Source organism: Macrobrachium rosenbergii, chromosome 19, assembly GCF_040412425.1.
Source record: "Macrobrachium rosenbergii isolate ZJJX-2024 chromosome 19, ASM4041242v1, whole genome shotgun sequence".
Classification (NCBI taxonomy): domain Eukaryota; kingdom Metazoa; phylum Arthropoda; class Malacostraca; order Decapoda; family Palaemonidae; genus Macrobrachium; species Macrobrachium rosenbergii.
The window spans coordinates 6,760,049-6,779,882 of NC_089759.1; the positions used below are offsets into that span (position 1 = coordinate 6,760,049).

General features: G+C 39.5%; 1 long non-coding RNA gene across 3 annotated transcripts in view; it reads right to left on the minus strand.

Moving 5' to 3' along the window:
• Positions 1–19,834, minus strand: part of LOC136848604 (uncharacterized) — a 90,222-nt gene that overhangs the window by 14,603 nt on the left and 55,785 nt on the right. Inside the window, exons 1-3 of one of the 3 annotated variants that reach the window (XR_010856058.1) lie at positions 17,238–17,434; positions 12,539–13,648; positions 11,568–12,497 (exon numbers count right to left, since the gene is read on the minus strand). This is a non-coding gene — a long non-coding RNA (uncharacterized lncRNA). Of the gene's footprint in view, positions 1–11,567; positions 12,498–12,538; positions 13,649–17,237; positions 17,435–19,834 lie in introns of those variants that run through there. The other 2 variants (XR_010856057.1, XR_010856059.1) reach the window with 2 other exon arrangements.

The following is a 19,834-nucleotide window of genomic DNA, read 5'->3' on the forward strand; positions in this document are numbered from 1 at the left end:
TGGTAGGTGACAATTTTATTTTAACCATTCAATTTTTCTCATAGTTAAATTGGTATTTCCTTGTTTCATAAACACTGAAAAATTCAAACAATCCACAGGTTACCCAAGGGTACACTAAACAAGTGAAAGTAAACCCCATCATGAGAGTCGACAAATCCAACTTGGGGAAGGAGAGCACTGCAGTAATTACTTCTTTTACTTCTTGCCATAAAAGTGCTATACTGTACTGTATTATCTTTCAGTAACTGCAGCTCTTGCAGGTGTTTTGTGCAGCAGTGGTGGAGTCTACAGTATATTTAATCTTCACCTCCATCTAATAGAGAACATTCCTCTTAAGGAAGGACCAAGCCTGTTGTTCTATGATTCCATAGCCTTCCAGTGTATTCTACATGAAGGCAAAACCTTTCTCTTCAGCCAAGTTAAAATCCAGGATTCTCGTACAGATTTCCCACCCCTCCTCCCCTTCAGGTTGATGGAACTTTGTTAAATGAGTCTGAAGCTTTAACTATTCTAGGTGTAACTTTTGTCTCACATCAAACTTTTTGAGAAACATCTAATGAAAGGTTCAGCAAATGCTGCACGAAAGTTAGGTATTGTTTGTAAGGCCTCATATATTTATAACAGTGATAAAATCAATGCAACCATATTGTAGGTCATTTGTAATTACTGAAATACTGTTCTCCAGTATGGATGTCTGCTTCTGCCAGAGGTTTATCTCTTTTAGTCAGAATCATTCGTGGTAGCTATGACTTGGACCATCAATAGATGATCTCTTGTTTGTCACTTTTTCATAAGTTGTATTTTAACAGAGATCTTTCACATTCACAATTGATCCCTGATCCCCTTTATCTGCCGAGAGCAACCAGATTTGCTGGAAAGCAGCACTAATATACAGTAAATGTGTCTCACTGTCAAACTTGTCAGTTCCAGAGGTCCTTTATTCCTCACACCGTCTGACTGTGGAACAGCTTCCCAGAGGATGTAATGCAGCTGGAATTTCAGAAGTTCAAGCAAAAATGCAATGCATTACTACCCTAATACTATTCTTGCATTTTAATACATTTTTATCTATTTATTTATTAATTTACTTTTTTTTTTCTTTTTTAATAAGTGAGATATCTTCTTTCTGTATTTCCCTTTACGTCATCTCACTTCTTCCAAATGAACACCATGTTCTTTGGAAGCTTGAATTTCAAGTCAATGGCTCCTGTGGCTTGTTCCATATCCTGTGGGCTTGTTCCATATGAATAGGTTTCATCTACTGAATAATAATAATAATGGTCAGTCGCAGTTGCTGACCTGCCAATCTAGTCGTGAGGCTGCTACTGGGGGTCATTATTTTCAAACCATCCTGAAGTCGCTTTCATGTATGAGAAGACTTTAATCTTTTCTCTTTAGTTATGTTAAAATTCATGATCATGATAATTTATGGCTGCAGTCACTGATCTGCCTATCAAAAGGCTGAGCTTCCTACTTGGGGTCATCATCTTGAAAGCATCCAGGAGCAAGAAGGTAAACAATGGCATCCATCAAATGGGCCTACCAGAATGAGATCACCCTAAGGGACCCAAAGCCAGTAATCAAGGTGTCAATGAAGATAAAGTATGAGCCTCTTCTTGTGTATTATATCTTGAAATACTGATGGGAAAACAGTTAAAACCATGAAGTCTTGCTAGCTCTATTGTCTTCACTGTCCTTCCCCCTAATGAGGACAGTGGTTCTTGCTTCAACTGTATTTCTCACAATAAATAAAATTATAATTTTCATGATAAAATTATTTGGATACTTACCTACTGTTAAAGTTAGCTTTATCTTCACGCTGTTTGGTGCGATTGGCATTTAAAAAATAAAAATATTGTTGGCAACTTGCTAGGATTGTCTCTGTATTCACCTGTTTCTCCAGGTGGCGCTGGAATGTTTACGTTCTGTGATATTTCTTCATGACACTTTAACAGTAGTTAAGTATCCAAATAATTAATTTCATCATGAAAATTATTATTTGGAAAAGAATCTTACCTACTGTTGAAATTAGCTGACTACCACACTGAATGAGGATGGTGGGTTAGTGCAGCCAAAGAAAGTGTTCAACCAAACAAACTAAAAGCTTTTTATAATGGGGAGAAAAAGCTTTTCAACATTCCTGCCTGATGTGTAATCCTTACTGGCAAGTACTGATGACAGACATTGGAACCACAACAGGGAGTGAGGTCCTTGTAGCAAGACTTGTCAGAGGATTCTTACAGGGTAAATAAAGGATTATCTCGTAGAGTACTGGTGACTCCTGTGCCTGAGTCGAAAGCCCATAACTGACAGTCCAAAACTAAGGACAATTACTGCCTTCATATATAAAGGTGCTCTCCTTTACACTTGTGTGCCTTCATGCTCCCAAAATTCAATAGCGGGATTCCTAACAACTAAAGATAAGATAGAGAGCAAGGTTACTATCATATTTGGTTCAGGAGACTGTCCCCGCCACAACAACAGGACTAAGGGCTTACACCTCATGCTAAAATTGAACATTTGCAAAAAATGAGGCAAAAACAGCTATAACTCCCCTGAGCTGCAAGACAACCTTCTCTAGAAGAAGGTTTTAAAGGAAACAAAGACATGTTTATAGTATGGAAGACATGAGGATTATCTCCAAAAAAGGTAAAACATTCAGGAATCAACTGTGTGTGCATAGACTTTACCCATCTTGGACATAGGAGTGTTTGGCCTTCTAACACCACAGATAAATTCTTAACTTCTCCTCTTACAGGTTTATGTCTGTCCAGGTAAAACCTTAAGAGTTCTAACTGGACATAAGACAGCCTTCATTCCACTGCTAACTAAGCAGATAAATTAGGCACTGTCACAAACCTGGGAAGGGCTTTCAGTTCTAAGTCTTTTCTCCAAGCAATGGAGGAAAAGAGAGAGGTTGCCACTAAAGCAAAGCCAAAGAGCAAGATAGGGCTTGAAGATCACTAATATCACCTCTTAATAGGTCTTATCTGGACATTAAGACAGCCACTTTTTCACTGCCTACCAAAGCAGTTAAATTAGGCACTGTAACCAAAACTGGGAAGGGCTTACTCCTCTATATCTTTTCTCTAAGTAATGAGAGAAAAGAGAGGGATTGCCACTAGAACAAAGCCCCCAACAAGAAAGGGCTTGAAGGTCTCTAATACACTTTGCCGCAACAAGAGCTAAGAGAAAAGTTTCTTCAAAGTTCTTAACTGATGCCCTATCAAAGGGCTTCAGTAAGGTTATGTCAACATCTGAAAGCAATGCAAAGTGGGATTATCGATCGCTGTGACAGAAAACTGTTTTGCATATCTGGGATACTGGTAGAGTTTAAATCAAGATACCTAGTGGAACAGGGTGCTGGATATCACTCAGGACAAGCACCAAGATTAAAAAAAGTAAAGAAAAAACCACTGTTACTGAAACACAAGTCTAACAGTGGAGGGCCTTTAAATTTAAGGATGCTTCCTTGGTCATCCTAGAAATGCCCTAGTTACAGGCAACTGACAATCTCCACGCAGTGAAATAAAATATGTGGAGGTTTGAAGGAATCTTCTTGAATAAGACTGAAAAGATCCTTCCTGAATGGAAGGAGACAAAGAACATCTACCACCATGAAAGAAATTTAGGAGAACCATTCCCTTTGAGGCCAAGGATATGCTAACAAAATCATCCTTGTGATCTGCAAAGTTCACAACTTGTTGAGTATTTCCTCAAAATCAGCCAACTGAGGAAAAGTCTGAAGGTCTAGGTTCGACCATTTTAGGAGGAAGGCAGCAACTGCACAAGCCTGAGGATCCTGGCATGTAGGACAGTAAACTCGTACTGTAGTGTGTTTGGGTCTCCCTAAAAGGTTCCACAACTTCTGGCAAACTTGAGAAGAGGAGACTATCTGACTGGAGACCTTGCCCTGGGACAAAACAATGAAAGGAATGACATTGCTGAACTCTTGTCCAAAGCATAAGGTACCGTAGTTTCTTTGCTAGCCTGCAAAAATTTCTTGATTTGTCTCCTTGTTGTCTTATGTACGAATTGAGACTTGCATAAGACTATTCTAAACTGCCAAGAGCTGTAAGATGTTTACACTGCCACTTCCTGACACCAAATGTTACTCAGAATGGCCCCTCAATCTGCCTCCAGGCCAACCCATATAGTTCTCTACAGTGGTAGAAAACTGTGAACCTTCTATTTGTAGGAAAAAAATTCTAAAATGAGACAGTTGATCCTCATCCCCAGATAAACAACTCTGACTGGGTCAGAAAAGCATAGATAGTCAACATTGTACAAAATGTCATCCAAATATGGGAGAACTACAGTACTTTCATACCATGCAGATGAATCCACACTGCTAAGACTTCAACTCACAGAAGAATACTCTACTTTGGCTGGAGTACTGGGAAATGGAAGTACGTATCCTACATGTGTACAGAACTTATCCTTTGTCCTCCGAAAAGCCGCCAGGACCAAACTGAATGACTCCTTGAAAAGGAGTAAAATATTAATAAACTTGTTGAGACAGGACATGCCCATGGCTTGACAGCCTTGTCGCAAACAACTGTCCAATCTACCCTTCCAAACTCTGAACTTTTCTGTGGAAGAGTGTGGAGAGAAGGATATTGGGAAGTTGATAGGGGTAAAATATAACAAACATACAAAGTATCTTTCCCTGAGAACCATCACTACCAAATGTTCTACTTGATGCATTGGCAGACACTTCTGAAAAACTACACACGGCCTACTGAGGATCTACACAGCCTCCTTGAACTGGGAGTTCAAAACTTCAGTTAAAGTTACATGCGTAAATTTCTCCACTGATAATGTGAGCCAGAACTCTACTGAAGCAGAACTTGAAAGTAAATTTGGAAATTCTACATGGAGCTTGCGTCCAAAAAAGGCTGTAGGGGCAAGAACCTAGAGGGAAGACTTCAAAGGTAGTGCTAAGAATTTCTAATCTCCTGAATCGAGACATCTAAGGTGATGGCCTTAACACAAAGGGGCTAAGGATGGACCACTGTCAAAAACAGCTACTAATGGATGAGAAGGGCTACCTTATATGATTTTACACAACCGTTTTGTTACTTTACAACTGAGTTGTAAAAGGAATAAAACATTCCTTCCCTTAGCCTTGGAAGTAGGTCTATCATCTTCAGGACTAATATAAATATTATTATCATATCTGAAATGTATCTATTTATCTATTACAGACTGATATACCCACCCTTACGTCCCAAAATTTTGGCCATGAAGCTGAGGCCAGTGTTTATCTTCAAGTATGATAGTGTAACCTGTGGCATTAGGCCTGTGTTACCTTAGCCTAAGGCATGTAAAAATGGGATAGTTTAGCCAAATGTACTGTAGCCTATGTTGAATTTTTGAATTTAGACCTATATGCCTTATATAACATAGTCTACAAAATGGAGGGCAATGTAGACCGAGGAGACATCATACCTACGTACATATACATACATATCTACATATGCATGGAAAAACACTACACATATATTACTCTTGCATTAATTGGGCTGTAGCACTAAGAACGAAATACTTCATTTAAGGGTATTTTTGCTTCACAATTAGGCCAAATTACCTTACTTATTAGAGGTGTCTTCATTTCCTAGGTCCAAGAACTTGAAACTGCAAGTTGAACAGAAGGTGGTGAAAAACGTATATTGTATGCAAGTCCTAACCCCAAAGCAGCTTCAAAACTGGAAAAAGATGCAGTGGCATCTGAATGTTAGCATAAAGGCTCACTCTATAAACACAGCTGCGATCACAAAACACTGCTCAAGTTAGGGGCAGAGTTAAAAACAATAAACAGTTTCCATTTCTCTTCGGCTAATAATCCATTTCCTAAAGGCTCCATTTCATGATAACGCAGCCTACCATAATCAGTGTAACTTCTTACTTGTTTTAACAGGAGCTGAGGTATAAGTAAACTAAAGAGGGCCGATTAATAGAATCCTCCTCAGCAAAAGGAAGTGAAAACAACAACGCAAGCTATGCGCCACTTAAATACTAAAGAACGATCAACCAAATCATGGTTGAAACACCTATATTCTAAACAGAGGAACACGTCAGTAAAGACGTCAGGGGATGCCGGTAGTACGTACTGGATGGAGAGCGGGGATTCTTGCATGATGTCACCACAAAGCCAAGTCGACAGGCAAAGTAGCCTGCATGAGTGGAGAAGGAGAGGGTTCCTGCACGTCATCACCATGTAACTTTGACAACCATAGTGTCGCCTGCCCGGATGGGAGAAGAGGTTTCTTGCTTGACGTCATCGCGTAACTGTGAAGGCATCCGAGAGGCAAAAACTGAGAAGCGAGAGCTATTCTGTCACCAAGCTAACTCACTCTAGATAAGTAAGTGGCGGAAAAGGATGAGCGGCTATACGAAAAGGAATAACTGTCACAAGGTGATGAATACGAGATGAGAGACAGGAAAAATGAGTAAAAGCGGAGGGTTACCATCTGCTTGGAGACGATATTGGGGGGAGGGAGGTAAAAGAAAACAGCAGGACTGACACGCGGCTCAGAACTACTGAGGAAAATGTAATATGTCTGAAATCCTAACACTACCGACCACCTACATCACAATGCTGTACACTCTCCAAAGGGATGTTAAGGGAGCTAACCAATGTTGGAAACTTAGAAGAAAAACCACTATGTTTAGTGGATTTCACGTTATCACAGCTCATAACACTGGAGCCAAAATAATGCAATAGTCATACCACAGAACCCATCTGGCTAGAGCCGTGAGGCAGCTCAGTGTCAAACCCAAACTGGGAAAACGGTGATATTGTTGTCAAAGGGCACAGAACCTTGGTCCTGAGACATGATTGGTTCCCTGTCCGAGGAGACAACCAACCAACGCAGGGCAGTCCAGAGGGCGGGCTACAGACAGAAGCCAAGGCTCTGATGACTTCTCTCTTGTGGGGGAAATTGAAAAAGGTTGAAAACTAGGGGGGAGATTGATTCTGGCCCTATTATTTTGATCAAAAACCTAACTAATAAAAGAATATATGTCAATTATGTATAGTATTGAATAATATGTTAATTATGTATATTATTACTTTTCTCCTGAACCACCTAGGGAGCAAAAGAAGGCGGAGCAAAATGAGAGGAGGAATTAACTTAGGCTATCAGGTAGGCTAATGAAGGAGGAGAAGCAACACTGGAAGACAAGGCTAATGAAGGAGGAGAAGCAACACTGGAAGACAAAAGGAAAAAAAGTAAATAGGCTGCTAGTGTGCCATAACTGTCTACGTAAACTATCGGCCTCTACCATCTTCTGATGCTTCACAAAATTACATCCTCTCACCAAAACACTCATAATCTGCACATCAAGAAAACCGCACTAGTCCGCGCAGCTAGTCTAACAGCTGCTAACATAGGCTACGATGTCATTGGCAAAACCTAAACAATCGGTTTTCATAAACACTTTCCTATACAGCCTAATGCTTTCATCTCTGCTTCTTGTAGATGACATAAGCAAAAACAGACAACAAGCACAAAACCATACAGGAGAAATCAGCCAGAAATCATCAAAATATTACTAAAGCCAATCATGACTGTGTGTTTAACACGATGGCATGAAGAAACATGACAGAACGTAAACATTCCAGCAGCACCTGGTGGGAAACAGGTGAATACAGAGATAGTCCTAGTGAGTCAGCCAAGTGTGTTTTGATTTTTTAAAATGCCGATCATACCAAACGGCACAAAGATAAAGCTAACTTTAACTGTAGGTAGGATTCATTCCAAATAATATATTACGAGACGCAGAACTTTCCAATCGGCTTCTCCACTACCATCATCTCTCAACCAATCTGGAAAGTACGTCCTGTCTTTGTAATCAATGACAATTTAAGAGACATCTTAACATTTCTATGCAACAGTCATACGTGCTTCAAACTGGTCTTTTTGCTTCCTTGGTAGCAAACAGGATAATGAAATAACTGTTTGCATGGCTTGGGCCTTATGGTGCCTTGCTGGGTTACTGTTGTCTGTGCCTTATCATCATGTGGAGTCTTCAGAAACTAAGCCCTTTCCTGGCATGTCAAAGTATACCTGAAAGAAGCACTTCTGTCGCAGGCACCTAATCCTTGGTTGCAATGAGTTGCACCTGGAACTTCTACTTCTGTTATGACCTGGTGAGGTATCTCTGCTGTTAAATGTATTTCCCTGGCTATTGTTGGGAGGAACTTATTTTTGGGTAACTTATACCTGCCTTTCTTGATGGCCTAATCAACTTGAACAAATATTTGAAGGGATCCAAAAACTACATCTCTGTGGATGATTTTCTTACTTAAAAAGTCATGGTTAATTCTGTGGTTCACCAAGATTTAGTCTGCATTGTAAAAGTCTAGCTGCTCCCAACCATCTGGTTCCTGCATCGTAAAAGTCTAGCTGCTCCCAATCACCTGGTTCCCGTGTATCATATACTTGTAATAAACAACACTGCAGTATACCTAAGTTATTGCTCAATATCCTTTGTCCTCAATGTTTCTATTAAAACACATAACCTAGCTGTGCGTCAAATTAGCCTCAAAATGTACTGTTAACAATGGAAGAAAACCACTTCAAAGGATTTGTACCCATGGTTGGTGATGATGAAATGAAGCACAATGAAATGGTAGATAGGTAGAAGCAGCTGAAGGAGTACAAGGCACAATATATCATAGCTGCATCCATACCTGTTTCTACCATTATAAAAATAACAAATTTTGAAAACCTACATTTTTCCTAGATATACAAACCAGAAATATTTTACAAAGGGGTATCCCCAGCACCTGCAAGAAACAGTCATTGAAGCTTGGTAGCAAGATAGTTGACTGGTGGCAGGTAGATGAGTGCCAGAGTACCACCCACTCACATGTAAACAATCATTTTTCCTTCGGCAACAGGGACTATACAGGGATGGTTTGAAGTGGGATTATGATATAAAGCTTCAGGTTTGAATATGTATGAAAAATGCAGTAACTTAACAAATGTGATACTGCACTTGAACAACAGAAGACTTACTCCTTAGGTGGGAAGCTTCTCTGATGAAACCTGACTGGCACTGTCCTTATCCCCATCAAAAACGCCATTTCTCATCTTGTGTATGTAGTGAAAAGAATGGCTCCTATAAGCTCCTATTCAACCAGACACTCTGGTGCTGATGCTGACATGGTCGTGTGCCAAAGATATGATCTTGAATGAGCAACTGAAATTTTGCAGAACCCTTTCGTTCCCCTACATAAGAATGGGCTCCATGTCAGTAAGCAGGACTATTATTGCAATTCACGCCCCCCAAACACATACACACACTTTTCCCATAATTATACAGAAGGCAGAGGATGTCTCATCTTTAGACAAAAGCCCTGCAGATTTGATATCACCTGCACTGGACCAGATCCAGCACATGCACAGCCTGACTGCTGTCTTCTCAAGACAGAAAGAAAAGGGAAAAGCCTGTCATTTTCCCCTTCATCCTCAGCTTTGTGTCACCCTGGTACAATACACAATAATGATAATGACTTCAGTGGGGCAAAAGCTCAAGCATTGGGATATGAGACTCATTCAGTGTAATATATATAAATGGGTTATGAAGAGATGAAAATATCTAAATTTGAACATTCTAAGAACAGATTTTTACAAGCACTTACCTTCTACTCATATCAACACATCCTTTTATCCACATACAGTGCATTCCTTTGACAAAAATATGTCAATCTAAAATTAATAAAATCATGATAAAACTGTATTTCATTAGAAAGACTAGCTTCTAAAAACCTGAGAAGACAAGTTTTATTCAAAACCTCTTCTCTGCTACTCATTATTATGCTCTGAACAGCACACCAGAACATGATCACTGACAGTGACATGTCTCAGTGAGTGTATGAAATTGGGCCATGTGGCCAGAGGAGGGGACTCATTTATCAAAAATCCAACAAAAAATTTAAAGGAAAAATTCCCAAACAGTCTACTCCATGCCTTACCATACAGATTATTTACCAAAACAGATGATGGCACAGGTGTCTGCTAAATCAACTTGTTAAGGCTGAGACCATTTATCTGTGATGATGGGCTTCTGGACTAAAATCAAACAGACCAAAGTCAACGACTAGCTCTCCCTTGAATTCTGATGAGCCAACCCCTGAAGATAGTCCTGCTAGAGGTCCAAATTATCTTCAGGATAGCTACCATTGCCACAACTCTCTCAACTACTGGTACTTCCAATTGCAAACTTCTTACCAACCATGACCCCTTCTATTCATCTTTCTTTCTCTTTAAATTGTCAGCTGAAAACCCTTATGGATACAGTCAACAGACTACAGACCGAACAGGGCTCCAAAGGGAAATCAGCCTGCAAAGAGAGACAACTTATAGGAAAATGTGATACATAATTAAATATGAGGGAATAGAAAATAAAACTGATACACCTAAATTCAGGAGACATCAGCAGAAAGCAGGAATGAATTTGCTACTCGCTTAAAAAATTTGGAGATCAGAAGATTCCATTACCGCAATAGGCAAACCATTCCACAATTTCTATGTAGCCAAAATAAAACTCATAGCAAACTGAATAGCTTTCAATCTGATACGAGAGTGACACATTGCCTGCAGCAGCAGTCTGCCTAGTGTTGTGAGCAAAAACAGGTAGGTCAGGTAAAGAAGAATACAGGGGATGTTTGTTTGCTGTAGTACATTTTATGTAACAAATATAATGAACTCACTTTACATATATGTCACGAGTCAACATTAAGAGTTGGCAAAATAAACTTGACAGACGACAAAACTCTATCTGAGAGTTTGAGATAAGAACCAGCACCCAAATATCACACTGGAGAACAGAACTCCAAACGAGGAAGAAGAAAAAAGACAAAACAGTTTCTCGTCATGAAACATTTGAAAACATTTCTGTAAGATACCAAATTTCTGAGAAAGTGTTCTGGACTAACTATCATACTCTGAGTTTTAGAAGTTTTAAGCTTCATGTCCCAAAGCCTACTTCAATCATGATTACATGCTAGATCTCTACTCAAGGGTTCTGCAACCAAAGACCTAACATGTAGAGAAGCAACAACAGCTAGAAGAGTAGCATCATCACCATACGCAATCACTTTGTTCTGCAGACCTTGTTACATGTCACTAGTACAAATAATAAACAGCATAGGTCCAAGAACACCACCTTAAAGAACACTTGAAATTACTTTACTAAAGCTACTATATTGGCCATTAACATGGACCCTTTGGGTTCTACCTATTGAAAATTCATAAAAAATACTAAGAAAAGATCCACCATTTCCAATAATCCTAGCTAGTAGATAAGTACTTTATGATTAGCCCAGCTAAAGGCTGCTCCGATGAATGTGGAATGTCAGCACTAAATACATCAAAGAGTACCATACTCAATATCAGTATTTACTTGGAAGTAGTAATCACAGAAGTTTGAGAAGTTGGAAGATAGCTTATAAAATATGAGAGAGAGAGAGAGAGAGAGAGAGAGAGAGAGAGAGAGAGAGAGAGAGAGAGAGAGAGAGAGAGAGAGAGAGAGAGAGAGAGAGAGATGGTGGGGGGGGGACCTGTCACAATGAGTACACACTGGTACTGTTACCTTCATAAATTTACTGGTGTGTTAGAGTGCATGCCAGACAAGCAGATGGATCCAAACAGTGTTGGTCCTTCAATCAGAATGGATAGGCAACAGCCAAAATTCTACATTCCCTTTTTTTTTATTTCTTATTGCTGGCAAGGGAGAGAGATGACCAATTGACCATCTCTCCTGCATTTCCTCATATGAGCTTATAGGTCACTTCATGTCTCTGAGTGGTGAACTTTGCGTAAGTGGTAGCGTGCACTTCGAGTCAAACTTTCAAGTTTTCTTACCAGCTTCCCAACTGAATCTTGATATTACTTTTGAAATATCTGGGGACTTATCTATTTTTACTTTCAGGCTGTTGGAATGACTTGAGCTACTAAAAATTTTAAGTTTTAAGTCTATGGTAATCAAGTATGCTGGGCAAGGGTGGTGATGAATTTGCACCTGGGGAAGAACCTGGGCAGTCTGTCTCTCCCAAGAAGGATGGGAAGAAGATAAGTCACGAGTATGCTCACAGATCTCAAAACCTACCCAGTCTAAGGTAGTATAGGTAAGCATATACTACTGCCTCCAACTGGCAAAGAGAGAGACTCAGGCAATGCCTTCTTAACCTTTTGCATGAAGTATTCCACCAGGACTACTACTGTTACTACCTAAAAGAGGAATAAGGGGCACAAGACACAAAGGAGGTGGTCAATTCCCTTTCCTCTCAAATGTCTGAAGACAAGGTTGAGGTAGGAGACTAAGAAGATCAGTGTAGGTACCAGGAATGGAAGGAACCATAGAAGATTGGGAGGCTCAACAGGATTGACCTCCTGAGCAGAACAGCATGGACATCAGCAACATCAGGACCATGGGACAGCTTACCCAAAGCCAAGTTGTCCAGGAACAATGAGAACAATGGTCACCTGTAATACAGTTGTCCAGGAACAATGAGAACAATGGTCACCTGTAATACCAAGGGTAGGCCACATCATCTTCAGGTATTCAAGTCTCCAACAATTCTTGAGTAGTCTACACAACTGGAGCAGGCAAGGACAGACTAAAACCAGAAGCAAAGGATGCACCATGGGAAGACACCTGCATATGCACCAGGGATGCCATGGTCACAGTGTGTATGCTGGGGAACTTCCATGTGAATATGCAGGAAACAATGACTAACAGAGAAGCAGTGGCAGGGGTATCAAAAATGTCCAGAAAACCAGCCAGCCAACACCTTGCAGGGAAATCAGGACTACAAACACTACCCCTACAAAAAAAAAAAAAAAGTCAAAATGGTGACAATCTACAGTAAAGAGCAAGTGTCCAAACACCCTGTCTTGCCCCACAAATCTGTGTTGGGCAGATCCCTCATAACTAATTCTGTATAACATCCAAACTAGGAAACCCAAGCATAATCAGAAATAGGCATACAGCCATCATTAATGGAAAAATTCTGAAGCAAAAGCTTCAATAGGAAGTCAGTGTAGAGCACAGATTCTTCACAAGAGAGTGCCCGAAGAAAAAGTTCTCGGTAACTGACAGGTTAGTATACAGCACCTGCCACTCACCTACATACCGTACCAACAATTAACTGTCTTGTTAACATGCTTCAACAACCATTCAAGTTCATCCCAACATTACCCCTCTATAAAAATGGCTGTTTTGTATTCTTTTAGGAACAAATCAAAAGTAATAGAAACATGCACTTTCTTTTAAATACATACCTGAAACCTTTATGACTAAACACAGGTTTAACATTTCACAGGAAAAATAAATTGATAACCACCCCAAAAAAATGACAGAAGTCAAATATTTTGTATAAACAATTACCAATTATATCATACATAAGAAAAATACCTGAAGACTCCACATAGGCAAAACTTTTATCTGTGAAGAAAGAGTGACCCTTCCACCAGATGAGAGGGCAAGTTCCCCTCTTACTCCCTATACATACACTATCCTGTTAGCAGTCTTCAAAGAACAAACCAGATGATGCAAAAGATCCTGATGACAAAACCAAGGAAGAAAGACAACCGCAGGCACGATGTACAGGAGAAGTTCCAAGAACACTCCCACCCTGCAAAAGAAAACAGTATTTCTGAGAAAAAATCCACAATTAAAAGGAACTGCACTGAAATACAAACCTGAAGTCTTGACAAATGTAAAGAAATTAAATATTTCATATGAACAATATCAAATGTGAGAAAGACAATTAGTGTAAATTATGTTTCCTTATAAAAACCTGGTTTCCTGATTAGAAAAGTCAAAGGTTAAGTATCTTGTACGAAAAATAAACAATTAAATAAACAAACATTTAAAAAATAAAGACCACAGAATTCATTTAAGCACAACAACTAGAAAATGGGCAAAACTATAATCATCAGTCTTCTTACATTCCTGATATATAGAACAGCCAAACAACTAATGACAAAAAAAGGTTAAATTAAAAAAGTATCACACCCAATCAAGATCCATGACCTCAATACAGCTGCAGAGAAGTCTTGACTTCACAGTAGAAGAAAAAAAATATTTTAGAAACAAAAATTGCAAATTAAAGATGGTTTGCATACCTCCTAAACATAGCCTACAAACCTGAAGTCTTGCATGGATTACTTTCAGTGAACTCTGGTTCGGTCACTAAAATTTGGTAAAAAAGGTGGTTAAACAGTAGCAGGGGAGTGATGGGGTGGGGAGCCTAACCATTATTGGCATCACATTTTCCACTGCAAAGGGGATACATGAGGGGTTGGTTTGGGGTGGGATTACAGTAAAGGACTTAAGGTTTTTACATCTAGAAAAAGTGCAAATTATTTTGAATTTGCACTTTGCTCTCTGGAGAACAAAAACCTTCATCTTTTACACAGAGGCACTCCTCGTGTGGGAGGTTTGGACGATTAATCCAAGTGTTAATGCGTGTTCTGCCCATTGCTGTTTTTACCAATCAACTGCTGCTTTTATAGGGATATCTACCTACTACTGGCTGACTTTTGCATCTTATTCTGTGGCCAGGAGCAGCTCTACCCCTTCCCCACCTCCCATTCCAGTCTACAGATTGTTAGAGGTCCTAAAGTTATGGTGGTGGGGCACAAGTCCTAGAGTGAAACAGTATTCCTGACCTCAGAATCTACAATAATATCAAAACCCGTTTCAGTAAGTTCTAAGTCCTTCATCGTTTCAGAAAAAATCTTTGGAAATGTGTAAGTACGCCTGGTTAACATGATGTTGGTAGGCTAGGGTTCTCCTTTGATTTACAAATGTGACCTTGTTATTCACGAGAACTTTTCAGATGTCATTCACTTTACTGTGTAATCCCTGTCTACCTCTATTGGAAGCACAACAATCACTGTACCATTAACTAATAAGGAATGGTTTTTCTAATGGCTCTGTGGCTCAACCACTGGTTTCATGTTTTGCTTGATAGGTGGTATGGGTTTCATAAAAATGAACTATATACTGTATATGCTAAGACCACTATGTTTCACTAATGCTGCTTTTAACTGTGCATCACCTGGGATATTTGAAGAAATTATAAAGCACATATAGACAGAAAATAGTTTGTTATTTACAACTGTTTACGATTCAAGCTAGACATATTCATGACCTCTGTAACAAGTAAAAAAAAAAAAACACTATACTTTGTAAAGAAAGACATATTGGGAAGTGTACTAGTTTTGAACATGGTGATTCACCTAGGTTACTTTAAAAGGTCTTGGTAGGGTCCAAACACTCTGAGGTTAGATCTAGACACATAATGAAAGGTTAGGTTAGGACGAATTGATGATACCCCATATTTCAATCCTGATACCATATATTTCATTCTGATTTAAGTCACCTCTGGTTAGGTTGAAAGGGGAGGGGGGGGGGTCATGATACCCTACACACACAACAGACCCAGCACCCTAGCTGTATTCTAGTGAGCTTCCTCACCCAACCAAAAGCCAGTGTTGCCCATCATGGTTTCCCATTACAGTTAAACTTCAGAGGGGTATTAACATGACACAGTAATATATTAACCTTGCATTATGGTGTTAATGTAAAACAATTAACACATGCAAAAACTACATCTTATTTTGTACTGGAACAAGTTTAAAAATATCCTTGGTAATTCTAAGCCGGCTGTCCGCGGTGAGCTAGACTGTGGCAATTGGCGTTTTTCTATGTTATTTTACTTGCTTTACAAGAATTTAAAGTCATATTTTGTCGGCCGGCTGTAAATATACCGTAATTGACCTTTGAAGACTACACGACTCAAGTACCTAACGCGGGGTAGGTCTAAGCCGGCATTCGCGACAAGCCCCCCTCCTCCCTCCATAACTAATACGGCAAAATTGTAACCAGTAAACACCTCTAAGGTACGTTAGGTTGGTATTTTTAGGGGTTTACTGGTTACAATTTTGCCGTGCATTAGCTATGGAGGTGGGGGCTTGCCGCGAATGCCGGCTTAGACCTACCGCACGTTAGGTAATACAAGTCTTGTAGTCTTCAAAGGTCAATGACAGCTTAGTTACAGCCGGCCGACAACATATTACTTTAAATTCTTCTAAAGGAAGTAAAATAACATAGGAAAACGTCAATTCCCATAGTCTAGCTCACCGCGGACAGCCGGCTTAGAATTACCATATCCTTTGCCGCCATGATTCAATATTAGGCCTATATGGGCCACAATAAGATACCCAACGCGGAAAAATATCAACAGCTCAAGCTTCACTCCTTCATTCGGTAATTCTAAGCCGGCTGTCCGCGGTGAGCTAGACTATGGCAATTGATGTTTTCCTATGTTATTTTACTTGCTTTACAAGAATTTAAAGTAATATTTTGTCAGCCGGCTGTAACTAAACTGTAATTGACCTTTGAAGACTACACTACCGACAGGGTAGATCTAAGCCGGCATTACGCGGAGAGCCCCCTAGCCCCCTCCATAGCTAATACGGCAAAATGTAACCAGTAAACACCTCTAAAAATACCAACCTAACGTACTGTAGGGGTGTTTACTGGTTACAATTTTGCCATATTAGCTATGGAGGGGGGTGGTGGGCTCCCCGTGGAATGCCGGCTTAGACCTACCCCACGTTAGGTAATTCAAGTCGTGTAGTCTTCAAAGGTCAATTACAGTTTAGTTACAGCCGGCCGACAAAATATTACTTTAAATTCTTGTAAAGCAAGTAAAATAACATAGGAAAACATCAATTGCCATAGTCTAGCTCACCGCGGACAGCCGGCTTAGAACGACCCTTCATTCATCCCTTGCTTCCCTTTGGTTTTGAGCAGTGGCTTATTTCATCACTGCTGTTGGTGATTAACACTCGCAAAAGAATAAAAAACTTAATAAAATATCGGAGAAAATACCGAGTAGGAAGGCAGGGGTGGGCATGAGAGATCCTAACCTTTCCTAGAATGCCGTTTCCTGACCTAACCAGACCTCACCTTCCTAACCTCACTTACGTGCCCTAAGGTGGCCAGGTGGGTTTCGCCCTTCTTGGACCCCTAAAGTAACACTGAATAAACCTGTCTCCTGACTCGGCATACTACCCATAAAAAAAACCCTTTCCCATTACATTAACCCATGAACAAGTGGCTGGTCTAATAGGCAAACATCAAAACGCAAGCAACCGAAAAATGTGGTTCATACCTATTAATACTCAAAATAAATCATAACATAGGCCTACCTGTGCAAATTTTGCAACATGATATACAAATATTGGAACACCAAGTTACACCATACGTTTTCCCATGATAGGAAAACGGTCAGTACTCAATACCGACTTACTGCCTACCGTCACCGAATTCCAAGGATCGTAGAAAAGCTTGAGCTATATCGGACTTTATGAAGATGAATGTTCTGTCAAAATTTATTGTACCTGTATTCTGAATTACTGACTTGGTATAATTCCTTGTCTGAATGAAACCGCCAATGGCTGGTAACCTTTTAAAGGAAATAGTCTCTAATATTAATAAGCAATGTAATGTAATAAGTTAATATGTATACATTCGTTTCTCTTATGAAAAATTATATTTACTTTTGATTATTTTAAAAATCCTCATTGGTGACAAAACCTAACACTTTCAATTTGTTTCAGTTGTGTTCAAGGCAATGTCTCGTAAACGGTACGAAAAATCATTGCAGTTTTCCTCTTCTTTGGCCCCAGGCGGTTTTGGAGAAACTGCCCAATGAAAAGCAATAATAAATACAGTTAAATTTCATTTAACTGTGATAATGTATAAGGGGTTCAATGCAATAACGTTTGAAGTCTAATTTTAAGGCGAATATGTTTGGCCATATAAATGCTTCCCTTTGGTCGATAGAGTTTTCAACGAACCGGTGCCACTTTTTAATGCAATATCGAGGTGATAGTTTTGAAAGGACTAGGGAATAAAAAAGAGAGAGGGGTATTGTATCATCCTAAAGGAAATTAAAGAAGGAGCATTAGTGGAACACAAATGAAGCAAGCATATATTTACTTATGTTAAAGGTGATGCAACAATATCTCTTTGAGGCTGATCTTGTCACTAGCACAGTACTAGAGAGTCACTGAGGTAAGGAGGGAAAGCGAATACCAAGTTGTCGGGTTCCTCTGCACGTTTGCCATGCGTTTTATTCCCTCTTGAGGAGGAAGCTGGTCATATTTATTCCAGTGGAGAAGCTGGGCAACGGAGAAAAAGAAAGCGGACGTTCGGTGAATGAAGAGGAAGGGAAGTTTCACTATATTACTGGAAGATCCAACATTAAGTATGTATGTATGTTTATATATTTGTGTGTGTGTGTACACACGCGTGCGAGCGCCTTTTTAGCCTTTACAAGGATTGACACGAGAAGGGTAAAGCCCTCCAGCTCGTTCATCAAGTCCCTAAGGAAAGTGATATCGAGGCCATGAAGGCAATAGATCTTGGCTCTAAATTTACTCTCTCTCTCTCTCTCATAATTCCACGGTTTGTCGCACTTTCCATGAACTGTAACTGAGAGTTTAGAAAGGAAATGGTCACAGGGATAAATAAATAAAGTTATTTGGGAGAAATACACCGAGGGACGCACATGAATTACAAAACAAGGCGTTCAAAATGAAGGAAGGTGGTATGTCACTTCTCCTTTTATCATACAGTAATTATGAAAGATATGTAATTAAGACTGCATAAACTGATGTACCCCTTAATTAATTAGTCTATGTACAAACAACATAGATTTATGGGAAGAAGGGGAGATGGGTTAAAAATTTTCCATTTATTGTTAAAGCAATCATTTGCCGACATAAATTTAAAATCATCCGTTACCTGAATGCAAATAGAAAAGAAACTATTACATTTATATTCTGCCAAGTCGATTGGAGTAAATGGTCGAATCAGCACTACCTACAAAACTGAGTTTGAGACATTAGTAATAGTCCTATATTAGGCTCTATGTTTTGTACAAGCAAAATCACCTACGTACCTATGTGGGTGTGAGTGTAATTGTGTTTTATTTATAGCTATTTGCCTATTTATGTCTAGACATAAGATACTGATTCTCGTAAAGACTTGTTTCAATTATTTAATAAGAATCGTGTACCAGGAATCTGCCTGCAATAGCACTGTTCAGTGATAAGTCGTATATCACTCGTATTTCTCTCTCTCACACACATATACGTAAAGTTTTTGGGCTCTAATGAATGTTACTGCGATGTCTAAAGCCTCTAATTGAGATAGTGGTTGAAATTTACATTGGTACTATGTAACAATATAGACTTTGCTCTTCATTATTTTCATTTGCTGTTGTCGGCGGTCATATCAGTAGAGATAAACGTATGCATAAAAGAGATGATGATTTTTAAGATAACAGAAACTGACTATCAGAAAGCTTAGAACATTTTTAAAAGAAAGAAAATAATAACAGGAAAATGGGGTGGGAGTAAAACAAATGAAACCAAAAAAGAGAAACTACGATAACGATAAAATCCAAATAAAATCTGATCACGAAGAAGGATACCTTAGGGAATGACAACCAAGTGATACCGTTATTGTGGGCCATCAAATAGCACCTTCGGCGTCTCAAGGGGGAACCTCCTTAGCCCTAAGCCTTCACACCCCCCCCCTACCAATCTCCCATACAGAGCTATAATAGAGCAACTCAACGGCGCCCCCTCCCGGCCCTTCTCTCCACAGACTACTTCCGTCATAAGGGTTTTATCGTGCCTGGAATCCAAGGGCAAATTACTTTCTTTAATATCGTCTTGTTTTTCACCCACTTCCATCTCGCTGGATTTTCTATAAATAAACAGACAGATAGATAGAC